This window comes from Neofelis nebulosa, chromosome 4 (assembly GCF_028018385.1).
Source record: "Neofelis nebulosa isolate mNeoNeb1 chromosome 4, mNeoNeb1.pri, whole genome shotgun sequence".
In the NCBI taxonomy this organism is placed as follows: domain Eukaryota; kingdom Metazoa; phylum Chordata; class Mammalia; order Carnivora; family Felidae; genus Neofelis; species Neofelis nebulosa.
Genome location: NC_080785.1, coordinates 83,334,030 through 83,352,775, shown reverse-complemented (window position 1 = coordinate 83,352,775; position 18,746 = coordinate 83,334,030). Strand labels below are relative to the sequence as shown.

Sequence of the window (18,746 nt, the reverse complement as noted above, 5' to 3'; positions counted from 1 at the left end):
TTTCTCTAATAGTTTTCAGATTTTTCTCTTTGTATTTCTCAGTGTTACTATTATGCTTTCCATGTGATAAGATTTTACAAGAGACAGTGACATTTAGCGATGAAGAACACAGATCTGAAAGCTGACTGCCGAGGCTTAAACACCAACCTTGCTGCATTCTAGCTGGGCAAACCTGGGAAACGTTATATCTCTTCTGGTTTCTCAGGTGAATAATGCCAAAGCTGGCCTCATGGGCTGTTGAAAGGATTAAATGAGTTACTACATGTAAAGTGCTTCGAAAGGTGCCTGCCAGGCAGTAAGCAATGTAAATGTTAGCTATCTAACTTTGAGGGTTAACTATGATTTCATTTTTATGCTGTCTCTTTGAAAAGATAACTTAACGTTGAGTTCACCTGTGGCCTGCCTCCAACAGCTAGAAGACAGTGGCAGAAATAGGAAGAGATTACCAGTAAATACAATAAATATAAATATTAAACTCATTTTTAAGGACAGGAATAATCAGGTTTTAGAAAAGTATAAGTCTCATAGTAGATTAGTGGTTCAAGATCAGTGGTTTCTGATCTTTCATTATGAACTATGCTTCAATGAGTACTCTTCCAAAGAAAGTCCAGACTGCACCATATAACGGAAACCTACGTTTATGCCAGTTTTTATATTACTACTGACTTCAATTCTCAGTTATTCAAAACCATAATCTGTTCACTTTCTGAACTTTTAAGGAGGGATTACTGAGGGCTATAAAATACTGCCTGACGGGAGATCTTATAAACTAAGAATTCCTAAATCGAATTTAAAAGAAAACTCTCTAGTGTGCTTAAAAGGACAATGGTTTCAGTCTATCAGCCACTAGGAAAACATGGATTAGAAGAAGAGCTAGTAAATGTTAGAAATTAGACGAGGAAGAGTAACCGAAGGTTTTCTATCTGTAACAAAAAGAAAAAGCTCAACAAAGCAAAAATCAAGGAAAAAGTGTATACATTTCAGTAATATTGCATTGCAATACTGCTGAAAAGTCAAGTTCAGTGTGAAAATGTAGCAAAAAGTGGATAAAATGGCAAAGTAAATAGAGATGGGAGCAACTTCTTTGTAGGGAAACTTTAGGATGGGAAGATAAAAGACAAAATGAGAAAATAAACAAGAAGCATATTCTTGACAGAATTCAGAATACAAGTCTTCCTTTATTTTTAACAGGCAATACAAGAACAACTAAATGTTCCTATGTATAGGACAAATGATAAACTTAAGCATTTTGTTTTTAAATTTTTTTAATGTTTATTTATTTTTGAAAGACAGAGACAGACAGAGAACAAACATGAGTGGGGAAGGGGCAGAGAGAGAGGGAGACACAGAATCTAAAGCAGGATCCAGGCCCCAAGCTGTAAGCAGAGAGTCTGACACGGGTCTCAAACTCAAGAACCGCGAGATTATGATCTGAGCCAAAGTCAGACGCTTAACCGACTGAGCCACCCAGGCGCCCCAAGCATTTTGTGAATTTAAACAAAAATATTGGATAAAACATAAATAAGTTAAATAATTTTTTCAATGAAGAAATATTAGAACTTTTCAATGTCTTTATGTCTTGGAGAAGGATGTTAAAATTTTTCCTTGCACAACACACACGAGGAAGATGTCCCACAAAGAACACACTCGGGGACATTCACCCTCAGGGCCAGACATGCTTTTCAAAGCTCCACTCTAACTACCATGCTGTTATCGACCCTGGAAAGCATAACGAAGTACAACTTAACTGATCTGATCCAGAATCACATAGCTTACAATATGAACATAATCCATGTTTAACAAGCCATAATGACATTAATCATCACAGCTAGTTATTTTTAAAAAAAAGTGAAAGAGAGATGAATAAGGGCAACAAACTTCTAAAAGACAATTCTCCCAGGAGGAGAGTTCAAATCACCTTTATTTCTGATTATTATATATATTATATATATACAATATATACATAATAAAAATTATACGTATAATTTTTAAACACTAATTTTATGAAGTAATGCCATTTACTGCAAGACTTTGAAATGGCTGTAGAAACCTAAAGATAGATAGTTATGTACAAGAAAAAAAATGTGTATTTTAGAGGTTGGTTTGAAGCTTGAAAGTTGCTAAGTTTTATATGCCCAGCTCAGAAATCTATAAATGCATCATCATGAAAGGCACGTCTGTTAACTTCTTTGTTCATTAAAACTTAATGGAATCTGTTTTATCTAGGAAAATTTGTGATAAGACATTCGACGGAACTTTACACCTAAGAAGTCTGTATTAGGAACTAGTAGAAACAGCTGCTGATGGTGCTCTTTCCTGTGGCAAAAGACCAGCTAGCCACGACTTCTAGAAAACTGACATGTCTTTTGGACACTTCAAGTCCTTAATTAACTTCCATTCTGGTGACATTTTTACTTTTCAAGCCAATTATCTACTGTTAAATGCCATAAGGTAAATTGTGTTAAGACTGATAAAATTCCTACCTAATAAAATGTGAATATTTGCTCAGTGTATAACTATAGTTATGGCTATAGTAATCATAATTGGCTATATAAGTATATCCTGTAATAATAACTTAATTCAGAATAAAAAGCGTGTATTTTTTTCTCATTTAATTTACAGTACAGTTTCAGATAGTATTAAACGTTAAAATCGAACCAAGTACAGATACAAAAGACCCAACTTGGCACAAGTTCCTCTGAGAGAAAACTGGAACTGAATTCTGCCCTTATTAAGATAAACCAGACAAATTCATTAAATGGCTTTATTATAAATGAAACAGCAGGGGCGCCTGGGTGGCTCAATAGGTGAAACTCTGACTTTGGCTCAGGTCATGACCTCGGGGTTGGTGAGTTCAAGCCCTGCATCGGGCTCTGTGTTGACAGCTTAGAGCCTGGAGCCCTGCTTCACATTCTTTGTCTTCCTCTCTCTCTGCCCCTACCCTGGTCACACTCTTCCCTCCCTGTCGCTCAAAAACAAATAAACATTAAAAAAAAAAAAAAAACTAAAACAGCCTATGTGTATATGAAAATTCACATGTGTATATGAGAATAAGTATATATACAACGTCATAGATGTATTAATAATATACACATCCCTACCTACCTATTGATTTGAGCATTTAAAACAGAAAATCATTTCAAGACTATTTTGAGCACTCAAAAGCTTAACAAAATGGACGTGGACCTAAGCTTTCTGACTCGGAAGCTTACGCTTATATCACAAAACCAATTTTTAGTCTCCATTAAACTCATCGAAAATGTTAACATCCTCAGTCTTTTAGAAAACATATGAAGACATGGCAGTACCAAAACCAGAAACACTGGTAGAAAAATATTTCAGGCTAATGGAAAATTTCCCAGCAAACGTTTAGAAATTGCTAAAGACTAAAAACACAAATAGCACCATCATATATCAGCTGGGAGGCTATCTTTACATAGGTCTTGCCCTCAGATCCTGAGAGAATAGTCTTTGTCAGAGAAAAAGACTTTGATATGCACTGATCTGTAAGGAGAAAAAACAAAAAAAAGAAGGAAGGAAGGAAGGAAGGAAGGAAGGAAGGAAGGAAGGAAGGAAGGAAGGAAGGAAGGAAAGAAAGAAGAAAGAAAGAAAGAAAGAAAGAAAGAAAGAAAGAAAGAAAGAAAGAAAGAAAGAAAGAAAGAAAGAAAGAAAGAAAGAAAGAAAGAAAGAAAAAGAAAGAAACAGAAATAGAGAATGGGAGAGGTTTATCAGATTAAAGAAAGATCAGCTCCCTTGAAGGCCTCTTCATTCTCAACCTTCACTTTTTTGTCATATCCTTATCTCTTCCACTAGCATTGAATTCTATCAGGTGATATGAAAGTCTAATAAGAGCAATATAATTATACAGTATACACTGAAATAATTCTATCATTTTCCTTAACAATACCTGAATACATTTTCTCTTGGAAACTATTTTCCTAACCTGTATATAATATGCTTCCTAGACTGTATGTTAATTGCAGAGGAAAAACGTAAGTTTTCTGAAATATTTGATTGCAAAGAATTTTCTTTAATAGCTTTGAAAGCAAACCTTCAGGGATCATGACAGTTCAGTTAGACCCCAATAATGTTGATACTCATGTTAATATAAAGAATTGACTTAGAAACCTCATTCAAGAAACATCTCTAAATCAAAACAATGTCTTTGGCTAGAGAATGTCAACATTTTTCTTTCTAATAAAGAGGTAATAGATATACACAATGGACGAATTCAAGTAAAATATGCATGTTATGTAATTAATGTAAAAATAGTTAACACCCAATAAGGATTAGCCATTTATTGTGTTATGCCTATGTTGACAACTTTTTATTACTCTAATGAGTTTTGCCTATCTTCATCAAATGTTCTTAACATATCAAAAGAATCAGGGTAATCATTTGAATGGTCTAACAATACCTTCTGAAAATACCTGACTTAGGTGACTGAACAGACTTTTATGTTTTGAAGAGAAGTGTACAGGTACAAACAATTACTTTGGAGGTATAATATTATGATGGACACACACTTTTCAATCAAACAGATCGGATTTCAAATTCTGGTGCTATTTGCTAACTACGGGATTTTAGGAAATTCAGTTAACATTTTATAGCATCGAAGATAAATACCTACCTTTATATTTTCTGCTTATTTGTATGCTAATAAACTCAGTGGGGTTTGCTATTTGAATCTTACAAACGTGACTTCATAGACTAGGCTATTTTACAACTATAATCACTGATGACCACTTCAACATGTACATACATGACTGAAATCAATGTAAGCACCTTAACGATTCATAATGTGCACTGTATTTTGCCCTACATAAAATCTCTTGCCACCACATGGTGGTCCAAAAGCAATTCAGGGAATATAGTGACTTAATACATTAAGTAATAAAATGAGCTCAGTTTTATTTTATTTTATTTTTACCATAAAAAGAATGAGAAAAGAGAGATCATTAGTGTTCTGCTTTCTCACCTTATTTTGTGAAATACTGAAAAAAAGATAGTGAGGTGTGACATTTCCTTAGCATTTCTTATGCTGACAGGAAGTAGGGAAGACCTCAAGTAGACAACACCTTACTTCCAAATCTAATACTGTTTCATGTAAAAGGTAAAAATATTCTTCTCTTTCCAAAACTATAAGCAAATAATGGCAAATAATGCACAGTGGTTTTTTCTAGTGCACATAAAACAATGCATAAGCAATTTTTATTTAAATTCATATAAATATAGAAGCACCTGGATGGCTCAGTCAGGTAAGCATCTAACTCTTTGATTTTGCTTCATGTCATGATCTCACTTTTCCTGAGATTGAGCCTCGCATCAGGTTCCATGCTGACGGGGCAGAGCCTGCTTGGGATTCCCACTCTCCCTCTCTCTCTGCCCCTCCCCTGCTCTTTCTCTTTTTCTCTCTCTCAAAATAAATAAACTTTAAAAAATTCATATAAATATATATGCCCAGCAGAATTCTATCGAAGTCTTTGAGCAACTTACTATATCCTGGTGAACAAAGATATTACTATGAAAATCTTAATGTATAGAGAAATTGCTTTATATGTTTTTAAAATCACATCTGTTATACTTACATATTATTTAAAACATTTCTATAAAGAAACAATGGTACTATGAAAAAGATCTGTTGACTGAAGAAGGCAGGCTGGAAACTGGGATTTGAGATTAAAAAGTTACAAAATTCCAACATGTCAACCGGGATGAGATAAATTTGGCATTTTTCAACACTTGATAACTGTGATCTCTAGGTAAATACACATCCAGACTGGGAGGGAAAAAATCTAGGATAACACATATAGAGAGTTTACTTTTACTCAATAAATATTTACTAAATACTTGCTATATAAAAGTGTTGAGTGAATAAAAATATAGGACATAATCCCTGCTTCTAAAGGGTATTTATATACATCCATGTACCATATAGAACTAGCACACACATACACAGACAATACACACAAACACATCATGTGATCAGTGATTGACAGATGATTTTCTAATGGTTACAATATACATGTTTTGCTAATTTTACTTTATTTCAGTGAAATTGTGCCACACAGAGAACAAAATTTTAAAAGTACTGCTTTTATCAAAAATGGAAATATCTCAAAATTAAAGAAGATGAAAGAATCTTTTCTTAAATTTTTTTTAATGTTTATTTTTGAGAGACAGACAGGGTGTGAGCGAGAGAGGGGCAGAGAGAGAGGGAGACATAGAATCTGAGGCAGGGTCCAGGAGCACAGAGCCTATGTGGGGCTAGAACTCAAGCACCAAGAGATCATGACCTGAGCCAAAGTCAGACACAACAGAGTGAGGCACCCAGGTGCTCCAAGAAGAGAAAAGATTCTAAAGAGAGTACTGCTAGCCATTGACACTTTTTAGCCACGTCTTTTTATTTTTGTGATCTGGGGGAGATTAAAAATACTGAAAAGCATAGAAAAAATAGTCTGAAATCCATTACTCAGAATTCACCTTTATCTTTTTTTATGTTTGCTTTAAAACCTTTAATATACAAAATAAAATATTACAAGTAACCTTGAAATTCTCCTTCTTCACCTCCCTTGATCAATTTCCCTACTCAGAGCAATCCCTGTAATGAATTGGTCTGTATCCTTTGGTATGGTTTGGAGTGTATTTTGTTTAACAATGTGAATGTTATCTGATGTTGACCCTGTTGGTTCTTCTTTCTAACTGATAGGTTGCATACAGGATGAATGCCAAAGAGAAACTCCACCTGCTTCAAGGGGGGTGGCGATGATATGTCTAAGGAGAAACCACCATCCTTGCAAGTGATGGTTTACACTGAAAATGAGAATCTGGGGTGTCTGGGTGCCTCAGCTGGTTAAGCATCAGACTCCTGGTTTCAGCTCTGGTCATGATCTCAAGGTTCGTGGTTTGAGCCCCACATCAACCTCCACACTGACAATGCAGAACCTGCTTGGGATTCTCCCTCTCCCCCTTTCTGTCTCCCCTCCGCTGCTTGTTCTGTCTTGCAAAATAAATAAATAAAGTTCAAAAAAAAAACGAAAGAAAAGAAAATGAGAATTTAATGTCAATGAGTTTTGAGAAATGGTTTGCTGAAGGTTTTGGAAAGTAAAGATAATGCCTAGAAAAGAACTCTCAGGTAAAGAAAGCCGGACCTATTTCTAAGGCCACTTTTTAGCACCACATCTCTATGCATTTAATGTATCTTCATCATTAGAACACACTTATTTCTTCTCTCCATCAAGAGATCATCATTCGTTCTGTGCAGGCATTTTTCATGCAGTTTGAAAGAAGCTAAATCAATACTTAAGCAAAACAACATATCCAAATACATGTCAATTCCCTCTCACTATAGAACTATGGGTTACTAAGCCCATGCTTACAAAGATAACTAAATGCTGTTTTTATGTTTTACTTATGCTTGCTTAAAATATGCTTCTGGAGACTTTGTGCTTTTGTTTAATGACATGAAACATGAGCACATAATTATAATCATTATCTTTTTTTCAAACCCACTTTTGTTTTTCTAGCAGAGCAATCCCAAGTTGATTCCAAGACACAAAAGATATATTTTTAATAAAATCCTATTTTAATGTAGAAAAATATATTCTAGTGATTTGAAAAATTCCAACAGACTCTGATAAAATAACTTAGCACAAGTTCATCTATTTGAGTTTACTGAGGAGAAAAAAAGGAGTTTGCTATCTTGACTATTGTTTATTGAGAGAAACAGAACAGGCGACATAATATATAACATATATTTTAATTGAAACTATTCATAAATAAACTGACCAAGTGGAATAAATTATGGAGTCTTATTATTTATATCTGTTCAAATATTTTAACACTCCTGTAAATAGTGGAATCATGACATAAACGAAGATTAAAATTAATAGTAAAACATTAATCTGTGATTGTATTAAGCCAAATCACATATAAATCTTATACCATATAAGATGCAAGTAAGGCTACATGTTAATTCTTTTTCATAGCCTATCATTTTATTACAATTGATTTGATTCCAAGCTATGTGAAATAAAAATCTGGTAATACAAACACTATTTTTCTTTCTAGTGCAAGCTTTGGGGAGTATAATATATGCAAAAACATATAAATAAAAGCTGTTGAAATCAAGCTAGTCTGGAATAAAGAATCAGCATTTATTCTTCTGTTAATGGTCCAGTGAAAAAATCTTTTGGAACATGGCTTCTGGATCATGTTGTAAAGATTTCAGCCTGGATCTGCCATATTCAAGAAATGCTTTTGAAATTAACTACAAAGCTTCGAGTCTAATCTTCAGAGATACAATTAGCTCCAAACAAATTGGCAGACTCTTGGAATACAGAAGCCAAGGTAAAAGAGATATCATCCTATAAGAACAGCAAAACTCCTTTTAGTAGTAATGAAAATAAATAATACACAACTGGTAATTATATTACCTTTTTTATGAGGGGGGGGGTGCTCTACAAGCACCAAACAATAAAAGATTTAAGAAAACATTTTTTTAAGTAGGTTCCATGCCCGGTGTGGGGCTTGGCCTCATAACCCTGAGGTCAAGAGTCACATGCTCCAGCAACTGAATCAGCTAGGAACCCCTTAAAATAAAAGACTGTTCAACTGAATTAACTTCTCTATCAGCTATACACCTTGACACCTGCAAAGAATCACCAGAAAACCTTGTTCAACATATCTCATACAAACCCACATAACCCAGCACCATCCAAACATTCTGATTTCTTTTTTCTTTAATGTTTATATATTTTTGAGAAACAGAGAGAGACAGAGTATGAGTGGGAAGGGACAGAGAGAGAGGGAAACACAGAATCCGAAGCAGGCTCCAGGTTCCGAGTTATCAGCACAGAGCCTGACACAGGTTCGAACCCATCAACTGTGAGATCATGACCTGAGCCGAAGTCAGAGGTGCAGTCGACTGAGCCACAGAGATTTCCCAAAAGATTCTGATTTACAGACATGGTGTCATTCCTAGAAATCTACATGTTTAATACAATACACCTTTCCTGGGACTAAATCTTGCAAATCCTCTTCTAGAGGGTAACACTTAAGCTACATTAGACATAGGAATTTAATTACTCTTGGAGAAATGGTATTCTAAATAGAGGCATAATTTAATGGAAATCAATAAAAGTAACCCACTGCCTTTAATTAGTGCCACACAAAACTATACTCACTTCTCTCTTCCCTCTCTCTCTGTCTCCCTTTCTCTTTCTCTCAACAAACCACTAAATGTGAGTTCATTAGGTAGAGGAGGCAGTTATTTCACATCTATACACCTCCAATATCCCACACAATGTGTAGCAAGGGCAGGCACTCAATTAAATGTGTGTTGAAAATGTGGGAAAAATCATTTCCAAGTATTTTCAAGGTTTTATCCCAGTTGCATCAATATTTATAACAAGATTCGCTAAATTATCATCATTCATTATCATGATACTTTGAGAGGCCACAAAAGCTGTCTTCCTACATGACAAGCATCTTACTAGACTAATACAATCATTATGCAATTCTCAAAACTTCCTGAATTAATTCACTGTCACCTAATCCTTAAAAATACTAGTAAAATTTGGCTGTGGATGTACCAAGGATCCAGAGTAATTGATGTGATTCCACTCTGGAATTCTAGAATTAATCTATAATCCATTGCTTTAGTCTCTAAATGTTGAGCACCGGTGCAGATTCAGAAACCCAAGAAAGAATTAGTGTCGAGAAGGAAGAGAATTTGATCAGTGCTCGAGAGGAAAGAAAAACAGCAACAAGACAGTTTCTAAAACTAGGGTAGGCCTATTTCTGCTGATAGCCTGCTCCAGAGTCCTACATAGTTAAGTTACAACATCAAACTTTTACATAAGGAAATCATATACTTAGGTAATACGAACATATCCTCAGTTGAGAACTGAATTCTGTCGAATACATCATACTAATTCCCAAGGCTTTCAACCACTTTGCCTACCAACAAATTGCCTACAAATATATCAAATACCAAATCTAAGGAAGACATCCTAACTTGGTCATTTCATACCCTTACATGACCCCACAATTGCACATGTAGCAAATATTTTTCAGTACTTACAACAATAAAAGAGAACAATATAGTGAAAATAGCTCTACCATTTGGTAGGCATGTGACTAATAGTAAGTCAAATAACACCTTTTCACCTCATTTTTTTAAACAATAAAAGAAGGACTTTAGTAGTGCATACATCATGTTGTATTATAAGGATCATTGTAAAGTCATCAACAAATGGAAGCTACGATGTATTAAAAACTGAAGTACTAAGAAGTGACTGAAATTATAATGTTAACAAGCTGAAAATGTTGAAGTTGTTATCACCAAGAAATATTACATTACCACATTACTACTACTATTAAATACTGCCTCTGGGGGAAAAATCCAGAATAAAGAAAGTCATCAACAGGGCATAATTTTGTGGAGACTAGAAACATCAGAACTGCTATGACTGTTCCTCTGAACTTGTCCTTCTTCCAATCACCATGTTGAAGACAATTCTCCATAGGTCTTTCGTGTCACATGAACAGAGGAAAGGCGAGCCTCTGCTTTAGAGTATCTTTTCTAGAATGTATAGCAAACAGCCTTGGAAGACAGAGGGAATAATTCCCTGCAGGGTAGAAAACAGATATTTTTTCACAGTAAAATAAAAATAATCCTGTAGGGCAAAAGTTAGGGAGGTTTTCTGGTAGGGTCCCTTTTAAACAATTGGGGTTTCCTAAGTCAGGGTTCCTCAGGTGTGACAAATCATAGTATATGCAGTGCCCACTTGGGCTACTCAGCATGGCCTCCATTGGACTTGAGTGCCAGGAGTAACTCATATGAACATGGAGCCCATGCTGTCTGTTGTGCTGGGTATCATCAAGGCCATTGTGTCTGACTCAAGGAGTCTTCTGAATCTCTGAAATTGTGGTCAGATAGCTTGTTAGCTTACAAAAAGGTTAAAAATCTCATTTCTTCACCCACCACATCAGGATGAGTAGGCTTCCATAAAAATGTTCATTGACCCATCTCCATTCCTTCCAACTCTCACCACCATTTAATTGATGTCCTATTTATTCTATCCTCAGTTGTTTTTTTTTTTTTTTAATGTTTCTCCTGGTGATTCTAATGTACACTAAAGTTTGAGAAGCACTGCTCTAAAATGAAAATTCATAGTATTGTTCAAACAGAAGTTTGTATTATCTTAATAGCAAGCTCTTACAGCTGTGGGAAATAAAACAACAAACTATTTGTTCTAAAGCCCCTTTTTTGACCAAATAAACCTGGTGAGTCAGACATACTGGAGATGAGTATGTGAGGGTGAAGTCCCTACCTGGATACATAACAACTCAGAAGGTTAATCGTGATTTAGAGTTTTACTGCTACTGACTATCATAGCTTCTTAACTTGGAGACAATTAGTGTTAATTTCAAAACAGCTAAAATAATAACAGGAAAAATATTTGCCTTTTTGACAAAATTTGTAAAAAGAATGCATACTATGTTGCAAATGCAATATTAAATGCATACAGAAACTCTAAAACTGTTACTGAATCCTCAAGAAAATGCCCTAAAAATAATGAATTGGCATTAATAAAATTGGACTTTACAACTTACAAAATTTTATCTTCTCTTTTTATATTTCTTCTCTGAAAAGTATCATTGAAACACACTACTTTGTATTTATAGTCTTTATAATTCCTTTCTTCCTCCCACCACCCCGTTCTTGGATACAGGATACTATGTGGGCTCAAACCTTCTTAGTTCTTGGGAGCCCACTAATTAAATTTACAGAATCTTGTGTAGGTTACAGGGTTTTATTTTGTTTTTAATATGGTGATTGCCAAATAAAGCCTCAAGCACAAAAGTTTACACAAGGTAGAAAGAGGAAAATTACTATATCTATAAGAAAATACTCAAATCTTTGTAGGAGTCAGATAATATGAAAGAACTGATAAAGTACACAACCACTTTAAAAAGAAGGAAAAGGGGGGCACCAGGCCAGCTCAGTTGGTGGAGCATGCAACTTTTGATCTCATGGCTGTGAGTTTGAGCCCCATGTTGGGTGGAGAGATTACTTTAAAAAAATAAATAAATAAATAAATAAATGAAAGAAAAAGATCTGGAAAGGCCGCTTTTCACTGTCGGGTACTTCGTGTGAGGCTCTGCCAGCCTGTAAATCTAAAAATGTATCAAAGTTCACATGGATTACATCAGTTTATGAAAATGGCAAAAACACAATTTAGTTGAATATGATGCAAACTGATGTAATAAAAAATGGGTAACAGATGAAAAGTACCTTTGAAATTTATTTTTTGGTACTTTATTTCTACTTTTTTTGTTTTTTTCTTTTTAAGAAAGAACAGAAGGGGAACATAAAGATTCAGCTCTTCAAAGGCCATAACAAGAGACAAGAGTATATATAAATACATACAACAAAAAAAACCACGTACATTTATAATTTGCCATTAGTTTCATATACACATACATAGAAGTTCATATATGTAACAACAAAGTGAGAAAAAAAAAAGATTAGTAGAAAGGGCAGATAAAGAAGTTTACCAAATTTATTTTGCTATCCTATAGTGGAAACTAATTTAAAAGGTTTATCCTCTTAGTAAAGTATCATTTCCTTTTGCATATATCATTTATGTTTCAACATTTGATAATCTCTAATGTGTTTACCACTGTATTTTCCTTCCCATAATTTAAGAGTTTTGAAACAGATGGATTTATGAACTTTTCAAGTCAACTCAAAGACAGACATCCACTACGCCGCACTGCCCCTGCACTACTCTTTAAACAGATAATTAATGAAGGCTGTGCGTATACTTACGCATACATTTCAATGACCAGTAAATGAGATAACATCTTAATGTTACATGATAACTCAAAATATTACATAAAGTGCTCCCTCAGCTATTCTGAATATAATTCTGAAGTCAGTTTTCATTTTTAGTTAAAATCGTGTGCGAGGCTTGTTTAAAAAGAATTCAGGAAGCCATAAAACATGTATTGATTTTTTTTTTTTTTTAAATTTTTTTTTTAACATTTATTTATTTTTGAGATAGAGAGAGACAGAGCATGAACGGGGGAGGGTCAGAGAGAGAGGGAGACACAGAATCTGAAACAGGCTCCAGGCTCTGAGCAGTCAGCACAGAGCCCGATGCGGGGCTCGAACTCACATACCGCGAGATCGTGACCTGAGCCGAAGTCAGACGCTTAACCAACTGAGCCACCCAGGCGCCCCTGTATTGATTTTTTTAAAGTAAGGCACAAATTATTTAATTTCTCTGCTCTTCTGTCCTTCATCTGTAAAACAAGAGATAATAATACCCATCTCACAGAATTGCTTAAGGATTTCATGATTTTGCCAAGCAAACACAGCAATGACATCTTAGTCAACATTGGCTATTTTTTTTAATGTTTATTTATTTTGAGAGAGAGAGAGAGAGACAGAGAGAGAGAGAAGAGAGAGAGAGAGAGAGAGAGAGAGAGAGAGAGAGAGAGAGAGATGAGCAGGAGAGGGAGAGAGAGAATCCTGGCCAGGCTCCACACTATCAGTGTAGAGCCCAACACGGGGCTCAATCCCATGAACCATGAAAGCATGACATGAGCCAAAACCAAGAGTCAGATGCTTAAAGGACTGAGCCATCCAGGTGCCCCTCAACATGAGCTATTCTGAATCAAGAAGGGAATAAGAAGTTCCTTTATGATACTGAAGGTTATAATCCAACAGGTGTAAATCACTATGGTCCACATACACTGCAGTGACCCAAGAACCTGTCAGATTATATCGGCTTCAGCTACCTTCCATCCTTTTAATTTTACCACAGTGATGTGCCCTCTCCAGATCTCTTCCTCCCACTAACCCTCCCTTTGAATCTTATTATATCAAAGGAGATGTGTTGCCTTTACCTCTGGCGACACTTTGGTTGTAAATAATTGATCATTCTTGCCATGTTATCTTAATTTATTTTCTCTTTTAAATAATTTACCTTTGAGCTTAATTAATTCTCACAGTCTTTCAATTTGGTGAGTGGGTGGGGTTAAAAAATGTGATCTTAGTAGGCAAATTTTCTGTTTTGCTAATGTTGCTATGGAAATACTCTCCCCCCGCCGCCCATTTTTGTTAATACATTGGGAGTGAATGTAGCACACTCTGTGGTGAATAAAGGTGTGTACTGTGTGTTCCCTCCTGACTTGGATAATTTTTCCTCCTAAGACTTGGAAAATCACTATGATGTGTAAATCAGTGAATCAAATAGGTAAAATATAAAATTTATTAGCTTATTAAATATCAAACATCACCCACTGCAAATTTGAAAACAATAATGCCATTCCTGATTCCTCCTTTTCTAGAGAATGTGCTTTTTGACTTGCTGTAAAATATCCAATACTTCCTTAGCTTTCACTTTAACTTGAGGAATACTGTTATTACTTCTCCATATTCTCGAGTTTTTGTTTGTTTTCTTTTGGGTTTTTTTGGGGGGGGTGGTTGAGAGAGAAACAGCAAGAGTGAGTGTGAGAGGGACAGAGAGAGCAGAAGAGAGAGAATCCCAAGCAGGCTCTGCACTGTCAGTGCAGAGCCCGATGCTGGGCTTGAACCCCTGAAACGTGAGATCGTGACCTGAGCTGAAACCAAGAATCAGTCACTTAAGTGACTGAACCACCCAGGCACCCCTCTCAAATGGGTCTTTAATGATCTCAGTAAAAAGCTTCCAGTAACTGACATTATCAAAATCCTCTTAATAATTTGCACACTATTATTTCATAACTTTCTGTTCATACTTCATAGATAGGAACTTCCAAGAAGTGACAAAATTTTAAACCCTTGGCTCTCAAGTGGAAAGTTCAAAAGTCTTCTTTTTTTTTCCTAACAAAAATTAAAATTGTATATTCATTACACATTGCCCATGATATGCTATTAAGAATAATGATGATTAAAATGTATGTCACTTTTTACAATTTATAAACTTACTTTTACAGGTGAGATTTCAGTTGACCATTATAATGAGATCTAAATAACAGTAAGGGATGACATCTTTTCAATACTTACTCTTTGCCAAGGAACTTAGAGAAATTAATCCCATTTCTTTCCTACAAACTGGGTAAACGTTCGTCTTATCGAAGAGTAAACAGACTTCAGAGAGCCAGAAATGTAGGTCTAACTCTCTAAAGTCTGTCCACTCATCTGTAAATGAAGCTAGTGATAGTAGTAAGTTTGTAAGAAAGATAGATGGGATAATTCCTATAAAGGGCATGGCAAAGTGGTGAGGAGCAGGCATTTGAATAGACCTTTTCCAGAGTCCCTGCCCTTATCCCACCGGATGAAAGAAGTTTTACAACTTGCTCTCAACATAGTTTGTCTTCACAGAAGATATACTATAAACAATGAGTAATTATTTTCTTCTAAATCCCTATACAGTGGAGAGAACAGATATATATTCTTTTAAAAGGTTATTTTTGAGAGAGAGCATGAGTGACGGGGAGAGGCCAAGAGAGGGGGAGAGGGAGGATCCCAAACAGGCTCCATGAAGACAGCAGACAACCAGCCAAAAGCAGGGCTTGAACTCACTAACCCGGAGATCATGACCTGAGCTGAAGTCGGTCGCTTAAGCCAGTGAGCCATCCAAGCGCCCCTAAATCAGATTATGTATTAAACAAACAATTAAGCACTTGATTTTTTTTTTGTTCATTTTCTAAATTAGTAGCATCCTTTTACATCTGATTTTATTTTTCTCCCCCCATTCCCTGCACTCCACTTTCTTGCTGTAGCATTCACAGGCTAGGAAAACAGGCCAAATAAGATAAAGCTGTGTAGCTAAAAATTAGAAAACATTATCCACCCTGAGAACTCAAAAGTGGCTGTCAGTAAAAATGACTATCAACAGTGGAACAAAGAATCAGATCAAAACAAATAAAAAATACTCTGGAGGTAGGATTTTCTCCTCTGAAACTCTACTGGCTCTTAATCCTTCCAGAAAGTATATGATACCTATGATTAAGAAGGTAAGGGAAAGGGAAGGACTGTATTTAGTTTGGATACATAGACTGTATGCACCCTGGCAACATTCGTATGGGCAGATGTGATGTTTCTGCGGAATTTATTACCCAAAATACTTCGGAGTTTTCAGGAATATAATTTACCCTAAAGAAAGGGAAAATAGACAAAAACACATTTGCTGTAAGAAGGGAAGGCTTTATTTGGGAAAGGAGGAAAAGGTTAATGCTGAATGAAGCCTCTCACTGATTTTATCCCAGACCCCCATGACTCTGGAAAACAAATATTAAAAATCATTTCACCAAAATCTCTGTAAGAGACTAAAAGCACAAAGCAGTGTAACTTTGATGTACATTAAGAGCAAAGCAAAATGAAGGGTGCAGGGTACTTCCTGTCACTGGTAATACTGAGGTGTCCGCAACCCACAGTAGGTTCAGAAGTTTATTAGCAGAGATAGGTTATTATCACACCCATGGGGCGCCTGGCTGGCTCAATAGGTAGAGCATGTGACTACGGACCTCAGAGTCATGAGTTCAAGCCCCACACTGTGTATAGAGATTACTTAAAAATTAAATCTCAAAAAAGATTTCATGAAACCAGCAATACGTATAGATGAGAATCATTTCATGAGAGAAGGTCATCAGAGACCTTCATCAGAGAAGGTCAAAAATAACCTATACATATATAGGTAAACATAATAAGAAACAAAAATGGCAACAGTAAAGATGTCTGAGGAAATAGCTTAGAGCCATCAACAAATTAAAATCGAATCAGTCAATCAAACATAGCAAAGTATTTGCTATGATCACATACTTTCTATGAGTAAAACTTGATTTGAGGAGCTTTGTAGAATGCTGTGATACCTGTAAACTAAATTGCATGCCCAGATCATCGAATATTATCATCTAACAGGAGCAAATGCCAAAAGGAAAAAAGTATAAAACAGAAGAGAAGTATACTCAGAGAATATTAGTTTTGATTAGATGGACTTGTAAAGAAGGAAGGAAGCAAAATAGGAATTTAGCAGAGAGGAAGAAAATGTTATCTGGTGGGTAAAACAGAGAAAACAAAATATGGTGTTCATATTTAAGGCATATTGTTTGGCTTATTGAATGCCAAATAAATTGATACAGCACAAATTTGTCTCAGAAAATAAGATAATATGCTGTTGAAAAGTATCACTGGTAGGAATGTGTTATAGGATCTACTTTCTTAATAACAGTAAAGAAAATTAGGTTTTGGGGCGCCTGGGTGGCTCAGTCGGTTGAGCGTCCGACTTCAGCTCAGGTCACGATCTCACGGACCGTGAGTTCGAGCCCCGCCTCAGGCTCTGGGCTGATGGCTCAGAGCCTGGAGCCTGCTTCCAGTTCTGTGTCTCCGTCTCTCTCTGCCCCTCCCCCGTTCATGCTCTGTCTCTCTCTGTCTCAAAAATAAATAAACGTTAAAAAAAAAAAATTAAAAAAAAAAAGAAAATTAGGTTTTTAGGAATCCACCGATTTCACCACTATCAAAGAAATATCGGGCCTACAGAGGTCTGGTCTTTTATTTAATATATAAGCCAAATATTAATGAGGTTATTTAACAGTTAAGCAGAGTAAAGAGACTCTTGAATGGAACTCCAGAAAGATACGGCGGGCTGTATTTGTGCCTAAATTCTCCCCTGCTGGGCCAAGAGAGCACAAAATTTTCTCCATCCAAGACGCACTAGGTTGGCCCAGACATACACTACCCATTCCAAAAGTGCTTTTAAGTTGAAATATCCTTGGGAAGAATCACCACGAGTTTCCTCGGCATGGAATTAGTACAGATTAATTTAGACTAGTTTTAGATAGAAGGATGGATACCAGAAAACAGGAAATGTCACAAAGATTTAAAAGCAAAGGAGAACCAAAGGATTATTTTTGAATAAGAGGTGTCATCGGATTACTGCCTATGTGCTTAAAGGTTCCAAGCAGCAGATCCTGGAGAGTAATGGAAGAATACAGAACCTAACTTGATTCTTACAGAAAAGCATACAGGAGGGAGAACTCATGCAAAAAAGCCTTCTGTAGCCAAACTTAACTTTCATTCATGGAGTTTTATCGAGCTTCTCTCAGGTCAGCTGCTGGAAATACATACACGAATAAAGAGTAGTAGCTGCATTAGGGCTACCCCGAGGGACAGACATAAGTTTTGCTTTAGGGAGAATTTAAACAATTTTTAAAATCGTGGGTGAATTAAAAGTCTACACTAAATAAGTGGAACAATAGTAGTCACAGACTTTATTACAGATATACTTCAAAGATAAGCAACTTAGAATGAATTTATCATTTGAAATAATTAGCTAACCGTACCTCGCCTAGGGAAAAAAAAAAAAAAATCCCCTCTTGAGTTTGCGATCAAACAGTATAGTGTCCGATCATGGAATATTGCCATTCTGGGGACTCTTTAGGGAATGCTTTTGTAGATGCAGAGAAACAAAATTTTGCAACTGAAAGTAACCATGTTAGGAGCCAAGATATTGTTATTCACATCCACAGAATCATCTCCACAGCAAGATTGTACTGCTGTTGTTCTATGCATGAAGAACTTAGTTTACCAATTAGTTTTTCTTTATCCTGAATGTAAGTCAGTGTTTAATTGCTTCATATCCATAATTGCATTAACTGTGAATAAATTGTTTTAAATAAAAAAAAAATTGTTGTATGGCACAAAGGAGATGAATTACTAAAAGACAGTAGCAATCCTCTGCTCTCAATCA

The 18,746-nt window shown here is 35.7% G+C and overlaps 1 protein-coding gene across 7 annotated transcripts in view; it reads right to left on the bottom strand.

Annotated features, from left to right (window-relative positions):
• CACNA2D1 (calcium voltage-gated channel auxiliary subunit alpha2delta 1) overlaps window positions 1-18,746 on the bottom strand; it is a 508,596-nt gene that overhangs the window by 240,417 nt on the left and 249,433 nt on the right. The gene's annotated exons all lie outside the window — the stretch shown is intronic.